This window comes from Nycticebus coucang, chromosome 6, assembly GCF_027406575.1.
Source record: "Nycticebus coucang isolate mNycCou1 chromosome 6, mNycCou1.pri, whole genome shotgun sequence".
Classification (NCBI taxonomy): Eukaryota; Metazoa; Chordata; class Mammalia; order Primates; family Lorisidae; genus Nycticebus; species Nycticebus coucang.
In genome coordinates, this window is record NC_069785.1 from 104,730,225 (window position 1) to 104,749,632 (window position 19,408).

The 19,408-nt window shown below is 43.3% G+C and overlaps 1 non-coding gene across 1 annotated transcript; it reads right to left on the reverse strand.

Annotated features, from left to right (window-relative positions):
* Window positions 1-15,876: 15,876 nt before the first annotated feature.
* LOC128589333 (U6 spliceosomal RNA) lies at window positions 15,877-15,983 on the reverse strand. The gene has a single exon (XR_008380927.1). It is a non-coding gene; the product is annotated as a U6 spliceosomal RNA (small nuclear RNA).
* Between the last annotated feature and the right edge of the window lie 3,425 nt (window positions 15,984-19,408).

Consider the following 19,408-nt stretch of genomic DNA (forward strand, 5'->3'; position numbering starts at 1 on the left):
CCACTCCTCTCCAAGGAGTGATTTGGCAGATGGTTGGAATGAAGCCTGAACACAGTGCCCCTCTATATGGCCCAGAGGAGTATGCTGGGAGCTGGCTGGCTGGCCTATTTCATCTGCTGACCAGCTCAGCCTGGAAACGAATGCATTCAATTGTGAATACAAATGAAAGGAAGTGCCGCAGACCCTAGGACAAAGAAAATGATAAATAGGCTCATTTCATTTATCCAATTTCTTTTTACTTTTTTATCTAATTGCAAATTATTTTCATGGAGGATGCACATTTTATCAATAAATCGCTATTTGGAAAATGACAGAAAATAGAATTTAGTAAAGGGATCTTGCTCTTCATATGCAATCAATTTGGTACATAGTAGCAGCCATGCAGGGGTCTACCTTGTATGTGAGCATTTTGAGGTGGCACTCATGTGTCACTCATCTTTCTCCTCTCCCCTTCTGGTCCCCTCCAGCAGCCCTGCACAATGCCTTGTGTCATGGCAGAAGGTGGAAGGCTAAGAGCACTGGAATCCATGTACCGTCAACTGCTAGCTGGCTAGCCTTAGGTGGGTCACCCCACTGCCTACAGCTGCTCTCATCATCATAGGATATGGCACTATATGACAGGAAATGCTAGACCTTTACATCTATTAGGTGTTACTAGGGCTGGGACTAGGGTGAGACAAGAAACCCCGTGCTTGAGTGACCCTGAGAGTGAGTGCCTCATTAAGTTTTGTGCTCTAGGCCCCTCACTTGCCTCACCCTCACCTCACCCTGACCCTAAATATTACACACACACGGTGAATGAATGAACTTCCCTCAGGAGATTATGGGAGAGTGGAGCAGATAACTCCACATATCAGCAGTTCAAACCAAAGAAGACAGCAGTGAAGTCTATACAAGTAATTCAGGTCCCGTGCTATTGGGGTTCTGAGGAAAGTGGCATCATTTCCTGCTAAGGGAATCCTGGAAAATTTCGTGGAGTAGGAGAAATCTGATTGCCAGCCCTGAAGGATGTAAATAGTAGCTAAAAGACACAGGAACAAGAGCATGTTCGAGATTCAACTTTACCATTAACTAGATACATGACCTTAAACAGTCACTTGGCAAATAAGAGATCTAATTTTCCTTTTTTTTTTTTTTTTGTAGAGACAGAGTTTCACTTTATTGCCCTCGGTAGAGTGCCGTGGCATCAAACAGCTCACAGCAACCTCCAACTCCTGGGCTTAGGTGATTCTCCTGCCTCAGCCTCCCGAGTAGAAGAGATCTAATTTTCTAATGATTGCTCCTATAAATAGTGGCATAGAGCATCAGAAAAATTCAGCTTTTCTGAAAATCTTGCAGAGATAGTGGGCACATTCCCTAAAGTTTCATGTGGACTAGTGGCTGCCTGAGGAAGTTGCTAATTGGGTTGACAGAAATTGATTCAAGTGTTCAACCATGGTTGGGATGGGGTATATTTGGGTATTAATTTTAAAAGTGGTTATTTTGGAAATATAATAATATTTTCTTATTACAAAGATATGTGAGTTCATAACTTTGCCACTGATAAGTAACTTCTTGGATAATAGTGAATTTTGGTATGTATATATAGTTTTTTTAAAAGGTGGAATTGTACTATTAATACAGTTCTAAATTTTTTTCCCTCTATTTCATAGTATATCCTTGGCAAATCAATATATATAGATCTACCTAACTTCCTTTTTAAGGCCTTATAATTTTCCATTGTATGGTCATAACATAATTTCCTTCTAGTCCCTTGTTGATGGTCATTTTAGTTTAGTTTTGTTTTTTTTTAAATATAAATATTTCTGCCCTTGAACAAACATGTACATATACATTAACTATATGGGGCAACATATTTATAGTAAATTCGTGGATATGGAATTGAGGAGATGGCATCAATATCATCTTGAGAGATGCATTGATGTTACTAATCGTTATTCAGCTTATGCTGAATGCCTGAATATGAAATACTGGCTGGAAGAAGGTGAGACTGGGAGCAGGGAGGAAGATATTGATGAAACATACCTATAAAGTTTCATCTCAGACCATTGGTTTGAGACTTGAGGCCTCATGTCCTGTTAGAGACATTAACAGAAATAATGCATTTAAACTGAAGAGGAGATGAATTTGCCTGGCATGGAGATAGAACAATATTATACTTTTTTCAAAAGAGCATTGCAGAAATAATCGATGATAATACAGTTTTATTCAGTTTAATCAAGATAAACAGTTTCCTAGATGACAATTTCATGTCTTATATGTTTGCTTGTTCCCTAAATTTCCCTCTCAGTTGGTGATTTTGCTTCCTATTTTACTGAGATGTTAGTGGCAACTAAAAAAGAAATTCCAGAGGTTCCCACCAGTATAGTTACTTAGCATTTATGAGGATGATTATATGATTTTTATCCTCAACTCCATTATTTTGAGGAATTATATTAATAGACTTATCTTTGCATTCCTGGAATGAATCATAACTAGTCATGATGTATTTTTGTTGTTGGTGTTGAATTCTATTTGATAACATTTGTGTTTTCTCTTTTTTTGTAGTTTTTGGCCGGGGCTGTGTTTGAACCCACCACCTGTGGCATTTGGGGCCAGCGCCCTACTCCTTTGAGCCACAGGTGCTGCCCAACATTTTTGCTTTTTGAGAAAGGGTCTTCCGGGCGGTGCCTGTGGCTCAGTCGGTAAGGTGCCGGCCCCATATACCGAGGGTGGCGGGTTCAAACCGGCCCCTGCTAAACTGCAACTGTTGTGGCGGGCACCTGTAGTCCCAGCTACTTGGGAGGCTGAGGCAAGAGAATCGCTTAAGCCCGGGAGTTGGAGGTTGGTGTGAGCTGTGTGATGCCATGGCACTCTACTGAGGGCCATAAAGTGAGACTCTGTCTCTACAAAAAAAAAAAAAAAAAAAAGGTCTTCTTCTGTTGCCCAGGCTAGAGTTTAGTAGCATCACTGTAGCTCACAGCAACCTCAAATTGCTGGGCTCAAGTGATCCTCCTTCTCAAGTGTTGGGACTACAGGCACAAGCTACCATGCCTGGCTAAGTTTTCTATTTTTTGTAGAGACAGGGGTCTCACTATGTTACCTAGGCTGGTCTTTCACTCCTGACCTCAAGAGATCCTTTTGCCTCAGCTTCCCAAAATGCAAGAATTACAGACATGAGCCACTGTGCTTGGCCTATTTGATAATATATTTTAAAAATAAATTTTATTGTGAATATTTAAGGTATATAATGTGATGTTATGAGATACATATAGATAGTAGAAAGATTGCTGTGGTGAAAAGATTAATATATCCATTATCTCACATTGTTATTCATTTTTTTGTGTGTTAGGCAAGAGCAGCTAAAATCTATTTATTTAGCATGAATTTCACATTAAGTACGATTTTATTACCTGCAGCCCTCCAGTATCTTAGATCTCCTGACTTGTTTATTTTTGTATAATATTTTTAGTGAGATTGAGTTGTTTTTTTCTCTTTTTGTGAAATCTTTGTCAGCTTTCTTATCAAAAGACTTTTATGATTTTTTTCTTTATGTATGCTCTAGGATACTATCATTGCAAAAATCTGATTTGTTTTATTTATTTGAGACAAAGTCTCACTCTGTCGCGTTGGGTAGAGTGTTGTGGTGTCAGAGCTCACAGCAACCTCAAACTCTTAGCCTTAAGCAATCCCCTTACCTCAGCTTCCTAAGTAGCTGGGAATACAGGCACCATCACAAGTTTTTCTATTTTTAGTAGAGACAGGGTGTTGGGGGGAGGTTGTCTCTTGCTCAGATTGGTGTTAAACTCCTGAGCTCAAGCAATCCACCTGCCCCTGGCCTCCCAGAGTGCTAGGAGTATAGGCATAAGCCACTACATCCAGCCCAATAATCTGATTTTTAAAACTTTGGTTAGAACTTTTCCTGTGAAGTCAGGGAGGTGCACATCAATAACTTTATCTTCTAAGTTGAAAGTGTCCTGTTTGGACTTTATGTCTTTACTGTGGTCAGTTTTAGTAAATTATATATTTTCCAGGAAGTTATTCATTTTAACTTTCAAGTAAATTATTTGCAAATATTTATACAAAGTAATCTCTTATAATTTAAAATTTTTCTCTATCATTATGAACATTTCCTCTTAGATATTTCTTATTTTGTGTATTCATGCTTTTCCTTCCCCTTTTTATTGCTAAATCAAAAAAATTACATACGAGTTTTACAGTTTTTGTGTTTATTAATTAATTATTTTCTGTTTTTATCCTTTTGAATTTCTCCCTATAACTTCTTTAGGTTTGTTTTCTTTTTCTAATTGGTTGAGTTGGATATTGAATAATTTATTTTCCTTTTTCTTCTCACTGATGCAATTATTTAAGATCTAAAAAAAAATCTATAGATTTTTCATATGAGCACTACTTTAGTATGTGTTTTCATTATTAAGGTTTTTCTGGAAATTTTCTGATTTTATTTTGCATATCACTATGACCCAAGAGTTAAGAATTTAAAAAATTCTTAAATTTTTTAAAGGTGAAAGGGAATAGTTCAAAACATTTGCTAGCAATTTGCAGTTTTATTTGTAATGTGGTAAGAATGTTCTTAATGATATTTCAATAATTTAGATTTTCTTTATTGCTTAAAATATGTGGTCTGTTTTCATAATTGATCTATATGGACTTGAAAAGAGGACTGTTCTGTATTATCAGGATACAGGCTTGGATACATAGCCATAGATATGTGAGGTCAGACGTTAGGTTCTCAAACTCATCCTAGAAAAAATGCTGCATACTTTATTGCTGAACATCACCACGGTCACCTTCAAAGGACTTGGTTGGCCATCGGGTGACTGTAGTGATGTCTGTCTTCTCACAAGGCCTTTCTCCTCAGGTGGTCTGTGTGCACCTCACCCTCACCCACTGCCTGGTTCATCCTCCCAAGGGTTCCTTGCTGCCTCAGTCTCAGAGCTGGCTCCTTAATGACTGGCTGTTCTACCTTTTTGTTGCACTTCATTTTCTCCTAGGGCCCTTTCCTATTGGGATGTATTCTGGACCCTCCATTTTGACTGGCTTCTGTTTCCTTCCTTTCATAAGTCTGCTCTCCATGGACCTGGAGAGCTTGGGGTGTCTCCCTCCTGGTGGATTTTTTTCTTCTTGCCCTCCTGCTTTGCTCCCCGGGGCTCCCTTGCTTCTGTTTCTGCCCCAAGGCTGACTGCCTCTCACCTTCCTTCTCCATTGAGCAAGTATACCCAGCATCTCCAGCCTGGGAAATTTAGTCCAAGGGTCCTGGACTGAAATGCTGTTGCATCCTGGGATTTTTTCCCTTCTTGTGTTTTTTCAGCTTCTTGCCAAATCTGGTCACTTGCTCACCCTTTCTGGGATGTGCAGTAGCCTTTACCCCTCAGACATGGGACAGTGCCAGAGACAACGAGGACTCCCTCTTTTGTTTCTTCTCCTTAGTGAGGAACTGCGAGTGGACAAAGGCCTCTGCTTCTTGCGGCTGGGGGACTTCTCTGTCTGTCTGGCACTCGATGTGATTTCATGGTGCTCCTTGCAGAGGGTCCTGTAGCCCTTCCTTTTCTTCCTCTTTTTCTTCACTAGTGGCATCTTGGGTGTCTGCCTTTGAACTAGATTCTTAGAGGGAGATGTGGCTCTTAACAGGCAAAAAACATCAGCAAAATAATTCTCATCATTTAAATTTGAGTATTGAGTTTCTGGTTCTTTAATCATCATCATCTTCTTCTTTGCTTTCTCTGGGAGTTCAAGGCCCTGGGTTTACTCTGTAGAACAGAGGTCCTCAAACTATGGCCGCGGGCCACATGAGGCAGTGTGAATTGTATTTGTTCCCGTTTTGTTTTTTACTTCAAAATAAGATATGTGCAGTGTGCATAGGAATTTGTTCATAGTTTTTTTTTTTAAACTATAGTCCAACCCTTCCACGGTCTGAGGGACAGTGAACTGGCCCGCTGTTTAAAAAGTCTGAGGACGCCTGCTGTAGATCATGGTGAACATTTGAGTAGGCCAAATTTCCTCACCTTAGACCATTTTTAGTGTAAAGTAAAATGGCATTTAGTCAGTTCATATTGTTTGTTTTGCAACCGTCACCACATCCATCGCTGGAACTCTTTCTATCATCCACCACTGAGACACTGTACCCATTAGACACTAACTCCCCGTTCCTTGCTGCCCTCCACACCCTGGTAGCCACCATTCTACTTTCTGCTTCTGTGAATTTCACTACTCAAGTTACCTAGACATAAGTGGAATCATACAATATCTGTTCTTCTGTGAGTGGTTTATTTCACTTACCATAAGGTCCTCAAAGCTTACATATATTGTAGCATGTTTCAGAATTTCATCCCTTTTTAAGGTTGAATAATATTCTATTTTATCTATTTAGAACATTTTGTTTATCCATTCATCTCGTGTCTACCTTTTGGCTACTGTGGATAATGCTGCTATGATCATGGCTGCACAAATTTCCCAATCCTTGCTTTCAATACTTTGGAGAATATACCCAGAAGAGAAATTGCTGGAACGTATGGTAATTCTACATTTAATATTTTGAAGAGCCACCTTTCTCATGTGCAATTTTAAGTTGTTGGTTGTTTGGATAACCCGAGATTCCAAGCCTTCAGCTTCTGCTAAACACACCAGTGCCTGTCATCCATGGCACTTCTCTCTGTCTCTCTCTCTCTTAACCTCCACACCCAATCCTTCATGCTGATTTTACCTTAGGAACAGCTCCCTTCTCGATCCATACCATTCCTCTCCTTCTCCATCAGCACCGTGGTTCGGTTTTTCTCTCTCCCTGGGTGTCCTCACGTCCACTGTTGTTCCTCTACAGTTTTACTGTTCTTACTTCAGCCAAAAAGAGTACACACCGCAGTATTCCATCGTATAAAATCTAAGAATAGGAAAACTAGTTTACGATGCAGGATACCAGAGCAGTGGAATTTGGTGGGCTATGGTTTAGGGGTTGACTAGAAATGATTAAGGGTACCCTGGATGGTGCACCTTACTTGGGTATTCATTATACTGGTGATGACTTTTGTAATACATCCAGATATGCATTTTTTTTCTGTAAGTTAGTTATGTCTCACTAAAAGAAATCCATATCTGACGAGGCCTTTCAGTACTTCCTAACCCCACCTGAGATTGTTCCTTTCCTCAACACCTAAGATATTTTAGTGTCTTCCCTTTGCTATCAGGTTAAAGACCACATTTTAACTTTGACCCTGCCTGTCCTAGCCAATCTGCATCTCCCCAATCTCTTATTACCCTTGCTTTGTTTTTCTACATGTACTTCATAGGTAGGTGTTCTTTTGTGTCCTTGGCTCCTCCTGCCACAGGGCTGTAGGCTGTGGTACTGGCTGGTATTGTTATCTCCCTCTTCTTTACTGAGTCAATTCCTACCTGTCCCTAAAACTTCAGGAATGTCACCGATCCAAGGACATCTCTGATTCTCTAGGCTATAAACTTAATGGACTGTTCCTCTGTTATTCTTATGATTCTACACTAAGTTGTATCACTATCTGATTTTGGCCCATTTTCCCCACTATAATAAGCTCAGTGAGAGCATTCCTGATTTTACTAACCAGTTGCCTAGTGCATGGTAAATGGTCCACAAGCAATTGTTTGAAAGACTGAAAGGCAAAAGGAAATGTGGGGGTGGTCAGTCCCTATATAGTTTGTGGGTATCTAATGTTTGGTGGAGACGAGAGAATGAAGGAAATAAAGACAAAGACAGAGTAGGAATTTAAAGAGTGGGTCTAGGGGGACCTTCGCCACCTTCTGTAAGGAACAGCTAAGACTCTTGGGGTTAACTCAGTGTTTATTACATGTATTGTCACTAAATTAGTAAGTCAATGAGTAAAGTAAAAATTGTATTTTATGTCATTATTTGTAGTGTTTTTAATTTCAACTAAGTTTAATAGTGGCTCAGTAAGTCCTCTGAGAACTTGTACCGGTTCTGAGGAGGGGGCAAGGTCAGGCCTCAGCAAGACATTTCTTGTCTTCTTTTTCAAGGTGTGGCCTGTTATGTTCAGTAGGTTTTAGGGGCTCTCAGTAAGTATTGTGGTTTCCCTGTGTATAGGTTCTCTTCAGTATCTACCTCTTCTATCTTTCCTTTATTCCTTTATTTGTAATCTGCATTCCCTAACCTACACTTAACATAAAACTTTTCATGAAAAATTTAATTTATATATATGTTTAAAGAGAGCACTTTTCCTCTGTCTTTGCTTCCTCCACTTGTCCTCCCATATCTCCACCCACAGGGAAAGCAAGAAGGGAGAAAGACAGAGAGGAAGGAAGATGAATGAAAAATAAATAAATATATTTTGAAGAAGTCAAGGACAGAATATATTCCATATTTGAGGGAAAAACAAATGAAGTGATATGCGAATGAGAAAGACCCAAAGTGGGCAGGGGGCAGGGCATTTGAGTAAAGGTGACCCATGAGAATCTAAGCCTGAAGAAATTCTAAGAATTCTTATAGAGGGAGTGGATTCCCCTCCAGGCCTGAAAGAAGAAATTTGATTCAACTTTATCTAAATTCAAAGGGCGAGGTAACCTTGTGAGACTGTTCCCTGGGTAGCCTTGGATTGATGTATTTCCCTGCCCTTCTTGCTTATAGTTCTCAAGAACAGCTGTGGAATATGGTGAGAATGCATCATCTTGAGATAAGGGGGAATTGGCAGAAACAGCCTGGGCTCTGTTTGAGTTGTCCCCTGAGCCGGATGCCCTTTAGCACTTTAGTCCAGTGAGTCATGTTACTCAGACATGTATTTCAGCACAGGCTGCCTTTTGAGGTCCCTCAACTGTGATGCAAGTCGGGCATGTGCCATTGCAGCTCCATCTGCCCTGGGCAGCTTATATGGGCCTTGGGGGACTAGATCATAGTGGATCCCGGGCTTCTGTTGCACCCTGCTGCCTGTCTGTATGAAATCCAGCTGCTTCCTTATCATATTGTGTATGAATGTGTTCTGTCTCACCAGATTCAGGTGAATTTGTAACCGGTGTGCACAGTGAACTTCCTTCACAACCCTCAAAGAAGGTTACAAAGGCAGGTGAAATTCTCAGTAGAGAGAGGCTCAAAGTGGATACTGATGCCCTTTCCCCCCCTCTGTCCTTTGGGGAAGGCTGTAAACTGCACAGTGGTTCCCCTGCTCTTTGTTCAGCTTTCTCTTTCCCACCAGAAACAGAGAGGATGAAAAATGTAACATGCTGTATGTGACTGTTCTCCTTCTGGACAAAAACTTGGCATGTGCATAGACAATGTAATGACACATGCTCCCCACAAATATGTACAAATATTCTTATCAAAATGACAGGAGGGTTTCAACCTAGGTTGTGTTGCTCGTGCACAAAGAGCTAGTTACTGAGACAAAGAGGGTTGCCAAAGAAGAAAGGAATTTTTAAGTATGAAAGATGTCTGTTGATAGCAATGGGGAATCAACCTTAAATCCATATCCCTGCCTAAGGAAGGTGATGAGTTTTTTAAGAAGGGGCTAAGTGCATTAAGTGAGGTCCTGGGGGATGGTGAGTGCTGATGTCACAAAGACTGGTCAGGGGCCTTCAAAATCTCAGTTTCTTTATTGTGCAGAATTTCTGCCATTTCTGGGAAATAACTCAAAAATGTCAAGTCATTAGTTGAGGAAGAAGATTATTAAAAAAATACGTAGGCATCATGGAAAATTGTTCACAGAGCCAATTACAATATTATATGTCAATTAAAAATAACAACACAACAAACAACTTGCCACAGTTTCCATCCAGCCAGGAAAAGTCCTGAAAAACCATTATTAGTGGTGTCAAAAACTTGTGGGAATCAGATAGGGATATTTACTGCTATCAACCAATAAGCCAACCTTTGCTAAGCTATTAATTATTTTAAATCCTCTTATTTAAAAAAAAAAAATCAGTGGTCACTTTATGTTGAAGAATTGTTTTCTTTCTTCAGTTGTTTCACATCTAGCTTTCTCTCCGTCAGATACTTCTTGACAGGACAGGATTGCTCTCTGAACAGTTGAGTCACAGCTGAATAAAATTAGGTGATCTTGAAAGGGGCTCAGAGTCTCCTTGTGCCAGCTGCACAGGTTGTTAGCTGGCATCGCTGGTGCCTAGGTTGAGGGTCTACTTTAGAGTTCTGGGCAAATGTCTGCAATCCTTCTCTTGAGTTAGGCCCTTGACCTTAAATTTACCTTGTGGAGGAGTAAGGGCTCCCCTGTAGCCTCTGTCTTGGCCTGTGGTGCTCAACCAGGGGCAATGTTGCCCTCTAGGGGACATTTGGCAATGTCCGGAGCAATTGTTTGCTGCATTTGTGGGAGGAGGGGGATTGTAGTATGGGTGCCTGCTCCTAAATGTCCTTCCACGCACAGCACGGCTTCCCACAAAGAGAAGTATCTATTCTCTGACCCAAAGTATCAAGAATGTCACAGTTGAGAAACCCTGCACTAGACCTTCGTGTGGTATGTATGTGTGTGTGTGTTTGTGTGAGTATATGCGTCTGTGACAGTGTGTGTGTATCTGAGTGTGTGAGTGCATATGTGTGTGTGAGCGTGTGTGTTAGTGTTTATGTGAGTGTGTGTGAATGTGTGTGTGTATATGTGCCTATATTTGTGTTCATGTGTGTTTGTGTGCATGAATGTGTGTCTGTGTGTGTGTATGAGCGTGCGTGTGTATATGTTAGCGTGTGAATGTGTGTCTGTGTGTGAGTGTGTGAGCATGTGTGAGAGTGTGTGTATGTGCCTGTGAGTATGTGTGTTAGTGTGTTTGTGTATGAATGGGTATCTGAGTGTGTGGGAGCGTGTGCGCATGCACGCGTGTGTGTGTGTGTGTATGTATGGTGAGTGATCAAGGCCAGGAGTCCCTGCTGGCTGCTGCTTCAGTCTGAGGGAGCAGGCAGTACCAATACATACTGACTCTGTCCTAAGACAGATGAAGATATTAAAGAGAAATTATGAGCCTCACAGGTTGACAGGAAAGAACTTTCTTTTCTTGTTTGGAAACAGAACACTAAAACTGTGAAACCATCACTGTGGGGGGCTTCAAGGCAAGTCCGTACTGAAAAACAGAACCAGTCTATTAGCCTGCCCAATTCCATAACCATCTCCCTAGTAGACTTAAGAATTCTTTTGTTTGAGGGGCTGTCTAGACCCTAATGCATTAGGTATGCATTTATTTTTCCCAATGTGTAGGACATTTTGGTTCTAAAGTAATGATGTTTAATTACTCTCAAGGCACTATGCTAATCTCTAAGAGAGGTGTATTGAAAATTCGGCTGTTTACTCTTAGCAAACATGATTTGCAAGCATTTTCAGCAATGTTTTTTCAGACAGAGTTCATTAAATTCTGGCTGGGTAACAACATCAGTGCAGCAGAGACAACTTGCCAGTGCTTTGATGTACTGAGGTGCTTGGTTTAATGGAAAATATGTCTATTTCAGACTTAAATGTCCATGTTTGACTTTCCTTTGACAAGTCTTGCCAGGACCCTAGACTTAGAGATTACCTGTGGCAAGGTGTTATTGTGTTAGCACTTGACCCCGAGTGCTTATTCAGCCAAAGGGCAGGTCTCCAAATCACTTATGTCCTTTGCACAAGTGTCTAGATGTGTAAATGCAGGGATGGAGAACAGGCAGTATCAGGCCTTTGCTCACCCATAAAGGTCTGAGAGTTCCCACTGCTGCTGGCTTTGTCACCTCTTCTAGAGCATTTGATGACCCAGTTCATTAACTGTTTTGTATCCTGTTTCTTCTGCCTTCAAAGAAAGACCAGGACAAGGACCAGGGTTGTTGATAGAATTTGCCTTTATCACCCCCTTCTCTCCCACTGCACACCTGAAATTCTCAAGGCCAGGAAAATGTCTCTCTAAACACACACAGCTTCACAAGTCAAACTGTGATGCTGACTTCAGCCAGCACATTTGGTGGTTGGCCTGCAGCTCCCACCTTGCTCAGAGCTGCACCAGGTCTTACCTGAGAGAGCCTGCTGGAGTGTGATGCCTCCTAAGGGCAGTGCCTTTTTCAGAGTTGATCCTGGGTCAGCAAAACACTTCAGGTGCTCATGCCTGCAGGCAGGCCCAGCTGTCTCTACTCAGCATTCATGTTGATCTGGTACCTGAGGCTCTGTAGATTTCCGACTAAGTCCATCAGCCTTCCTGAAGTTCTCCCCACTCAGGATTTGTTTCTTCCCTCACCTCCTGGGCCTGCTATCGTGAATTGGACCCACAGCTCCCTCTTTGTATCACCCAGCAGACATTCCATGGGCTGCAAGAAAATGCTCAGTCTGGTCCAGATGTGCTTGGTAATTGTTAGCTTAAAAATAAGCAAATAAGCTCAGATGGTCTCAGGACAGAGTACAGGCTGGGGCAGTACTCTGGGAGGTCTGGGGTTTTGGGTAGGCTTTGCTGTCTTATCTTAACCAGCCCATTGGCTTCTCAGGGTCTTTAAGATCCCTTCTAGGACCAACGTCCCACTAACTATTGGATAGTCTTAGCAAAGCTACTTCTTCATATATTTTTGCAGGGGAGCCATCTTTTTCCTCTCCTTGTGTCACTGCCAGCCAGAAAACTGGGAACTTGTACCCTGAAGCCCTGAGAAATGGCTCTGCCTTTCCTGCTATCTCTTCTTTGTTCCTCCCACAGGAGCAAGGGCCGGGCAGGGCAGCTCTCTCATGGGTGAGGTTTAGGAAAGGGCCACCATAGGTGTGTCCTTCCTTGTCTGTCCTTCTCCATCTTTATTTTGGGACCTTGCCACTCCCTATCTCCTCCTGGTTCTCTGCCTCTGGCACATTCTGACCAACCCAGGGCAGGCTGTGCTCTGCAGGTACATGGTCCTGAGGAGGCACCTGCAGGGGTCCAGATCCTCTGCTTGCAACTGGGTGCAGAAAAAGCACTTTGCCCTTGCATCCAAGTTCCATTTTCTAATCTTATCCGTCTTTACCAGCAATAAAGTAGATAATTTTGATTGCTGTGAGATATGCACATCCTACACGAAATGCAGAGGGGTGCAGTTAACCATCACCTTGAATCTCCAACACAGGATGTCTGACTGGAAAACTCTAATAAGAAATGCTTAATAGCGAGGTGCCTGGAATCCTGCATGGTGATATTGGGCTGGTGTTGCTAGTTCAGAAGAGTTAGCTGGACTATTTGGTGTTTGTGGTCTGTGACAGCTTGTCTCCCAGCTGACATATGTAGGTATTTGGTTAGTTTAAATAGGTGCTGGCTGAACAATCTTCTTTAGGATGTGTGGACCTCAGGGGTTAGCGGCATCCCAAGCAAGGCTGTGCCGTAGCCTCATCTTACATCAAGGTGAACTTGTCTGGGACCTCATCTTAGCATGCAGACATGCAGAAGTCTAGTCTCAGGCTGCAGCAGAGATTTCTTCTTTGGGTCTAAGAAAGAAGGTCTTTCTTAGGGAGCTGATGATGAAGAAACAGCTTCACTCCTTGGCAGCTGCAGAGTCCCTCGTGAAGAGGGCAAGGCCTTTGCTTCCTCCTAGACTGTGGGAGGGCATGAGACCCTTCATGGTGCTCCCCACCAGCCCATCCTCACCCCTGGGGTTCCAGGTTCAAGGGCATGCACATGAGTTGTAGTGTTTACAGTCTGCACTGCTCTGTGAGGCAAATACTCTGGGTTTTTTTTTGCTTGTTTTCTGCCTTCATCCTTTTCTCCAGCTTGAGTTAATGGACTGATATCTAGAAGAAATCAAACCCTGCTGTTGAAATACATGAAGAAGGGGGTGGGAAGGGACTTCTAATCTCCCAGTGGAACAGAGAAGGTTAGCTAAGTCACGGGACATTAAAAATTGAAAAGGCAAGGGTTGGGGGCAAAGCACATGGCAGGGACGTTGCCTCTTTTCAGGGAAGCCTGGAGCTGAGAGAGCGTTGGCGTGCTGCCTGGTTTGGGAGGAGGAGGATGTCAGAGCACAAAGACTCCCTTGATGAGGGATTTCTTCCACTTGAGAGGGTGCTCACTGGTCGTGAACTCCAGACAAGTGGCGTAGACGGGCCAGCACCCTGGCAAGACTGGAACAAAGAAGTCTTTCTCTTTTCTCTCCGGAGTTTTCCTTTTACTCAAGCAGTCACTAACTCTCTACTAGCTTGTTAGCCAGCCATGGCAGTGTGGGAATGGGTGACGCTGGGCACCACATCCTGGAGAAACAGTGCTCCCTGTGGTACCTGCCCTAGCATGTGAGGATGGTGGTGGGTGAGGCTGGTGCTGTGACAACTTTCTGTACCCTGTGGACACTTGCAGTCTAAAATGTTGAGCCCGACAGAGGTTCAACCACTCCAGAAAAGGATCCCAGACTGTGAGCTGCTGAAGGCAGCTTCTCTTGGCTCAGACTCTGGGTGAAACCTAACGGCTTGGGTTGTCAGACTGAATTGAATTGAGGGGTCAGGGAGTGGAAAAAAGTGACACTTTGCATAAACTTTAAGTTAAGAGGGTGGGGGAACTTATGCTTTTGGACTTTAACTCTTCTAGGGAAATTAGAGATGGGAGGAGGTCCACTTAGGGGATCATTTATGTGAAAGGCATTGAAATTCTCGGAGAAATTCTGTGTTGTCATTGGTACCTGTTACTTGGTCTCTGAGTGGGCTACTTAGACAGGATGGCTTTGCATAATTCAAAATTAGGAATGGTGACTACCTTTTCAGCCTGAAGTTTGGTGTGGTCATTAGCTACGATGTTGTAGCATCTCTTCCAAGTACTTTGGGAGCGAAGGACTCTGCCCCCACTAAGTCCCTCTTCTGTCCCATTCCTCGGGGGATGCTAATGCTCCTGGTCAGCCGCATGCCTCCATGTGAAAGCCACAGGACAGAAAGCCACTGTGTACAAGAGGACCAGTGTTCCTGGCAGAGCCATGGAGGGGTTGAGGAGAAGGCACCATTCCTCCCGCCCCCAGTGGAGGCAGAATGACTTGTCTGATGATGAGATCGAAAAAGGACAGAACTCAATTTTCCCTCTCATTGGCCTTCTTTTTCCAGACAGGTGGTAGCTTTCTTGTACGGGGCAGGCCTGGCCCCTTGGTGGGAATAGAAGCAGGTGTCCAGTGGTTCTCTGTGTCACTGGGAGTGCGTTTTACTCACAGGGAAGGAGAAGGAAGCTTTTTCATTCTTGGGTGTAACCAGCAGCCATCAGACTGACACCCTGCTCCTCATCTGCACCTGCGACATCCCTCAGAGGATTAAAGCCCTGGGAAGAAGAGGGATGCCTTCGTAGCACTCCGAGTTCCAGCTCCTCCTCTGCTCTCCTTCCCGTGTCACAGGCTCCCCGCAGAGCAGTGCTGGCACCCCATGGCTGCAGCTGTGGGGTGTGTCTGTCCCCAGCCCTGGCAGCCCTCTTTGCACAGGCTGCTCCTCTGCGGAGGGCTAAGAGCTTTGAGGGCAGGAAAGCCTGTCTCCTGGCAGGCAACCTCAGGGGCTGCACAGTGCCTGGTGCCCTGTCATCCCCATCAACTATTCGTGGCATCCACGTGTTTCTTAAAATTGCCAGAGGGGGAGAAATACACGTAATTGTCCCTGGAAACATGTTACAAGGTCCTGAAATTCTTCCAAATGCCTAACCTGAAATTTTCAATTATTTGACTTATTTCGTCACGGTCTGCCAACTCTTAAAGATATTTTTGAGAATTTATTGGTTAATTACAGAAGGAACTTCTCAGACACAAAAAGAAAACATCCTCCCTGGCTGTCCAATATTTTCACCTCAGGAAATTCACGCAGTTAGCCCTCACACGTGATGTAAGTATAAAAATGCACGCTGAGTTTGAAGAGTATAAAGAATGTAAAAGATCTCATTAATATTTTTTCTATTGATTACATGTTGCAGTGATAACATTTTGGATACATTGAGTAAAACTATATATATTATTTTGTGCTAATTTCAGCTCTTTTTTTTTTTTTTTTAAATAGGGAACGCTTCATGAATTTGCGTGTCATCCTTGCGCAGGGGCCATGCTAATCTTCTCTGTATTGTTCCAATTTTAGTATATGTGCTGCCGAAGCGAGCACAGCTCTTTCTTTCTTTTTTTTTTTTACCTTTTATAAATGTGCCTACTGGGAAATTTAGAATGACACAGCAGCTGGCATGTGTGGCTCTATTATGTTTCCCTTGGCCAGAGCTAGTCTGGGCCCTGCTTATCTTAATTCTCTAGATCTCTCCCTACCATGGACCAGGAAGGAAACCAGGAAGGCACGGGCCTGGGCTTACTGTGTATCTTCGAAGAAGTCACCACCCTACTTTGTGGCCTCTATTTTCACTCCTGTGAAGTAGGGGTGGATCTAATGCCCTGTAAGGGTCACTTCCAAATTTCTGTGTCATGAATTACATTAAAAAATGGCCAATTGCTCCATAGTCTTCACTAGAAGGATTTAAAAATATTGAATGTCAGGTATGGCATTTTAATTGTGGTATGGCTTTAGACAGCAGGGCTGCCATGACAGTGTGTACAGTTCCACTAACCAATATGAAAATCTTGTAAGTTCAAAATGGGCTTAAATAGATGAACTTAATGAATTAATAGATTAATTGAGTAAAAAGGGGAGGAACACAAATGCTCATTTCTCTGCTGATTTTAGACTATTTTTCTGACCCTCATGACTGAACTGTGTCTTGACAACAATTAGAACATGAATAAAGGTCTCGTATTCAGGCAAACAGCCAAAAGTGGTGTTCAGTAGAATACAGGGGAAAGAAGCAGTGTTTGAAGTGATAAGCCCCTGTGTCCTAATCACTGTTCCTACAAATTTAAATATGATCCTCAGTCCTGGTTATGGAAACAGCAATTTAAGCAGCTCAGTTTTTCTTCATCGCACTTTGCCTAATACAGACTCATTGAAGTGGAAATCTAGTTTGTACAGATTATTTACAGTTTGTTAGATTTTTTTAAAAGGTCCTGTTTATGAAAAGACATATAGTGGGCTCCACAGAGCCGGCCTCCCAAGTCAGAACCCTTTATGATGGTCTCATTTCTGAACCCTCTGCTGGTGCGCTCTGATACTTTCACTGCCTCCTCTCCTCTGCAGTGTTGGCCTAATTTCTGAGTTTATGTCCTCACAAGAGCCGTTCTTATATGTATTTTTCTGCCTGGCATCTTATGTGGGAGAGGAGGCACATGTCCTGTTGCTGAAGCCAGAATGGCCAGATGCTTGCTGTCCATATCCTGAGAGCTGGACACAATCACGTCATCCAGGCCTGTCCACGTGGATGCTCAGAGCTGAGGCTGAGGCTGGAGCTAGTGACACTACCAAGGAAGAGGCTAAGACTTCACTCTTCCAGTGATGCTCCTGGTCTTGCAGTGGCAGCAGGACTTGTGGTCACCAGTGGGTGGTAGGCAGGTGCCAGAAGTAGTGACTTGCTTGTGGCAAGTCCCAGCTAGACTCTTTACCTAGTCAGACCTCTCTGTCACTACCCTCTCCCAGCACTTGTTGTGCCCGAGTCGTGGGATCCCCCACGTAAATCACCCGGAGACCAAGTCCAGTGCAAAAGCAAGAGGTTGTTTATTTACAAACTCGAGCCTGGGCTTCCTGCTCCTGATGCAGCAGGAGAGCAGAGAAGCCCCAATCTTGAAAAGGAGGAAGGTGTTAAGGGTACAGAAAAGAAAAAAGGGGGGAGGTGTGAGGTGAGTCGCTGAGGTGAGCTGATGGGCGGGGCGGGGGAGTTAGGGGACCGAGCAGTTGTCCTTGGCTGTCTGGAAAGTGCTGTTATCGCACTTGGAGCAGACATTGCATAAGAGCATGGATCATGGGGCAAGGACGGGGGTTGGGAGAGGGAGCAGGTTGCCTAACGCCTTTGGTATACAGCTGCAAAATGAAGACTGAGGGACAAGATGAAGTTAGTTTTAACAAAATGGAGTTAACTTGGTCCTTACACACTCATGTCCTCTCTTATCTTTCTCTTACTTTTTAAAAAGGCTACATTTGCCCTTCTGTAACATACCATGTTACTTACTTTTTAGGCTTACACAAGCTTCAGCTGGAGGGGTGCTTAGTTTGTGCTGTCTGCTGATGTAGCCAAAGACCTGGTACATGGTGGCTGCTCACTCTGTGATCTAACAGTCTCAGTTGTTAGAGTAAGTGTTCGTTGAAAGAATGGAGGAAGTTTTTCTGTGCTCTGGTGATCTGTGGACAGCCTCCCCATCCCTCTTCTCTGAATCTTGTCCTACAGCGTCCCCATGGACTTTGGGAGGGATCCAATCCATTCCAATCCATTCATTTTTTCCTCACTTAAGTTAACCAGAGTCAATTTCAGTTCTTTACAAGCAAGATCTGAGACTGATGTGAAGTCAAATCCTTTAACTTGTGAATTACTGGGGATGACTGTACCTCCAGGGGTTATGTGGCAATTTCTAGAGACATTTTTTTATTCTCACAAGTGGGAGGTGCTCCTGGCATCTAATGGGTAGAGGACAGGCATGCTGTCAAACATCTCACAGTGCCCACACTACCCCTTTTTAAAAAGTAAGAGAAAGGTAAGAGTCCTTCAACAGCAGAAGGATCTGGCCTTAAATGTTAATAGTGCTGAGGTTGAAAAATCTCACTTTAATTCCTGGGGACTGTCCCCAGTGAATTAGGCAGCCCTGAGCAATGGGGGTGCGGGCTTCAGAGCCCAAAGACCTGGCGCCGGATCTCAGCTTTGTCTGTGATTAGCTGTGTGATGAACAAGTGCCTTGCTCCTGTTAATCTTTTGTTCCCTTATCCGTAAGGTGAAGATGGAGTGTAGAGGCTTCCAAAAGAGGCTGCGTGTGACAGTGGTCCATAGACTCTGAAGAGCTGTGGATGTCAGCCTACACTTCACTTCTGGGGCCAGTACACCCAATTCTAAGTTGGAGTGTTTCTGGGAATTTTAACTCCAAGTTAAATCCACAATTAGATGTTCCCTGAAATGAAGGAAATGTGCAGTGGAGCTGTCCTGTCCTGCAGCCAGAGCCCAGGGAACAGGACAGCTGGCAAGCACGGAAGGGCCCGGCTGGGAGCTGGGCCTGCTCGAACACCAGCTGCCACATAAGCTGTTATCTTAAGGGGCTGAGTTTGCAAGGCCAGCTCTCTTTTGCCGATACTTTTATTGTTTTTTGTGTTTCAGGACTAAAATCTGGGTGATGGTCATCTGGTAAGGGAAGCCTCCACCGGTGTGGTTTCAAGGTCATAGGTGGAAACAGCAGAATCAGAGACCAAGTAGAGCCTTCCTTGCCAAACTGGGGCTTTTATTCCTATGAAAGTAATATTAATATTAATTAAATATTTTTGAGGGCCTGATATAGGTGATGGGTGATCTTACTATGAGCTGGAGGTACAGAGGAGAATGCTTGTCTGTGTCTTCAAAGAGCTCGAATTCTAAAAGGGAAGATATGTTGATCAATGATAGTGAAACTAACTTGGGATAAATGGTGACAGTGGATTACGTGTGCTGTGTAGCACACTGCCCCGAGAGGCCAGGG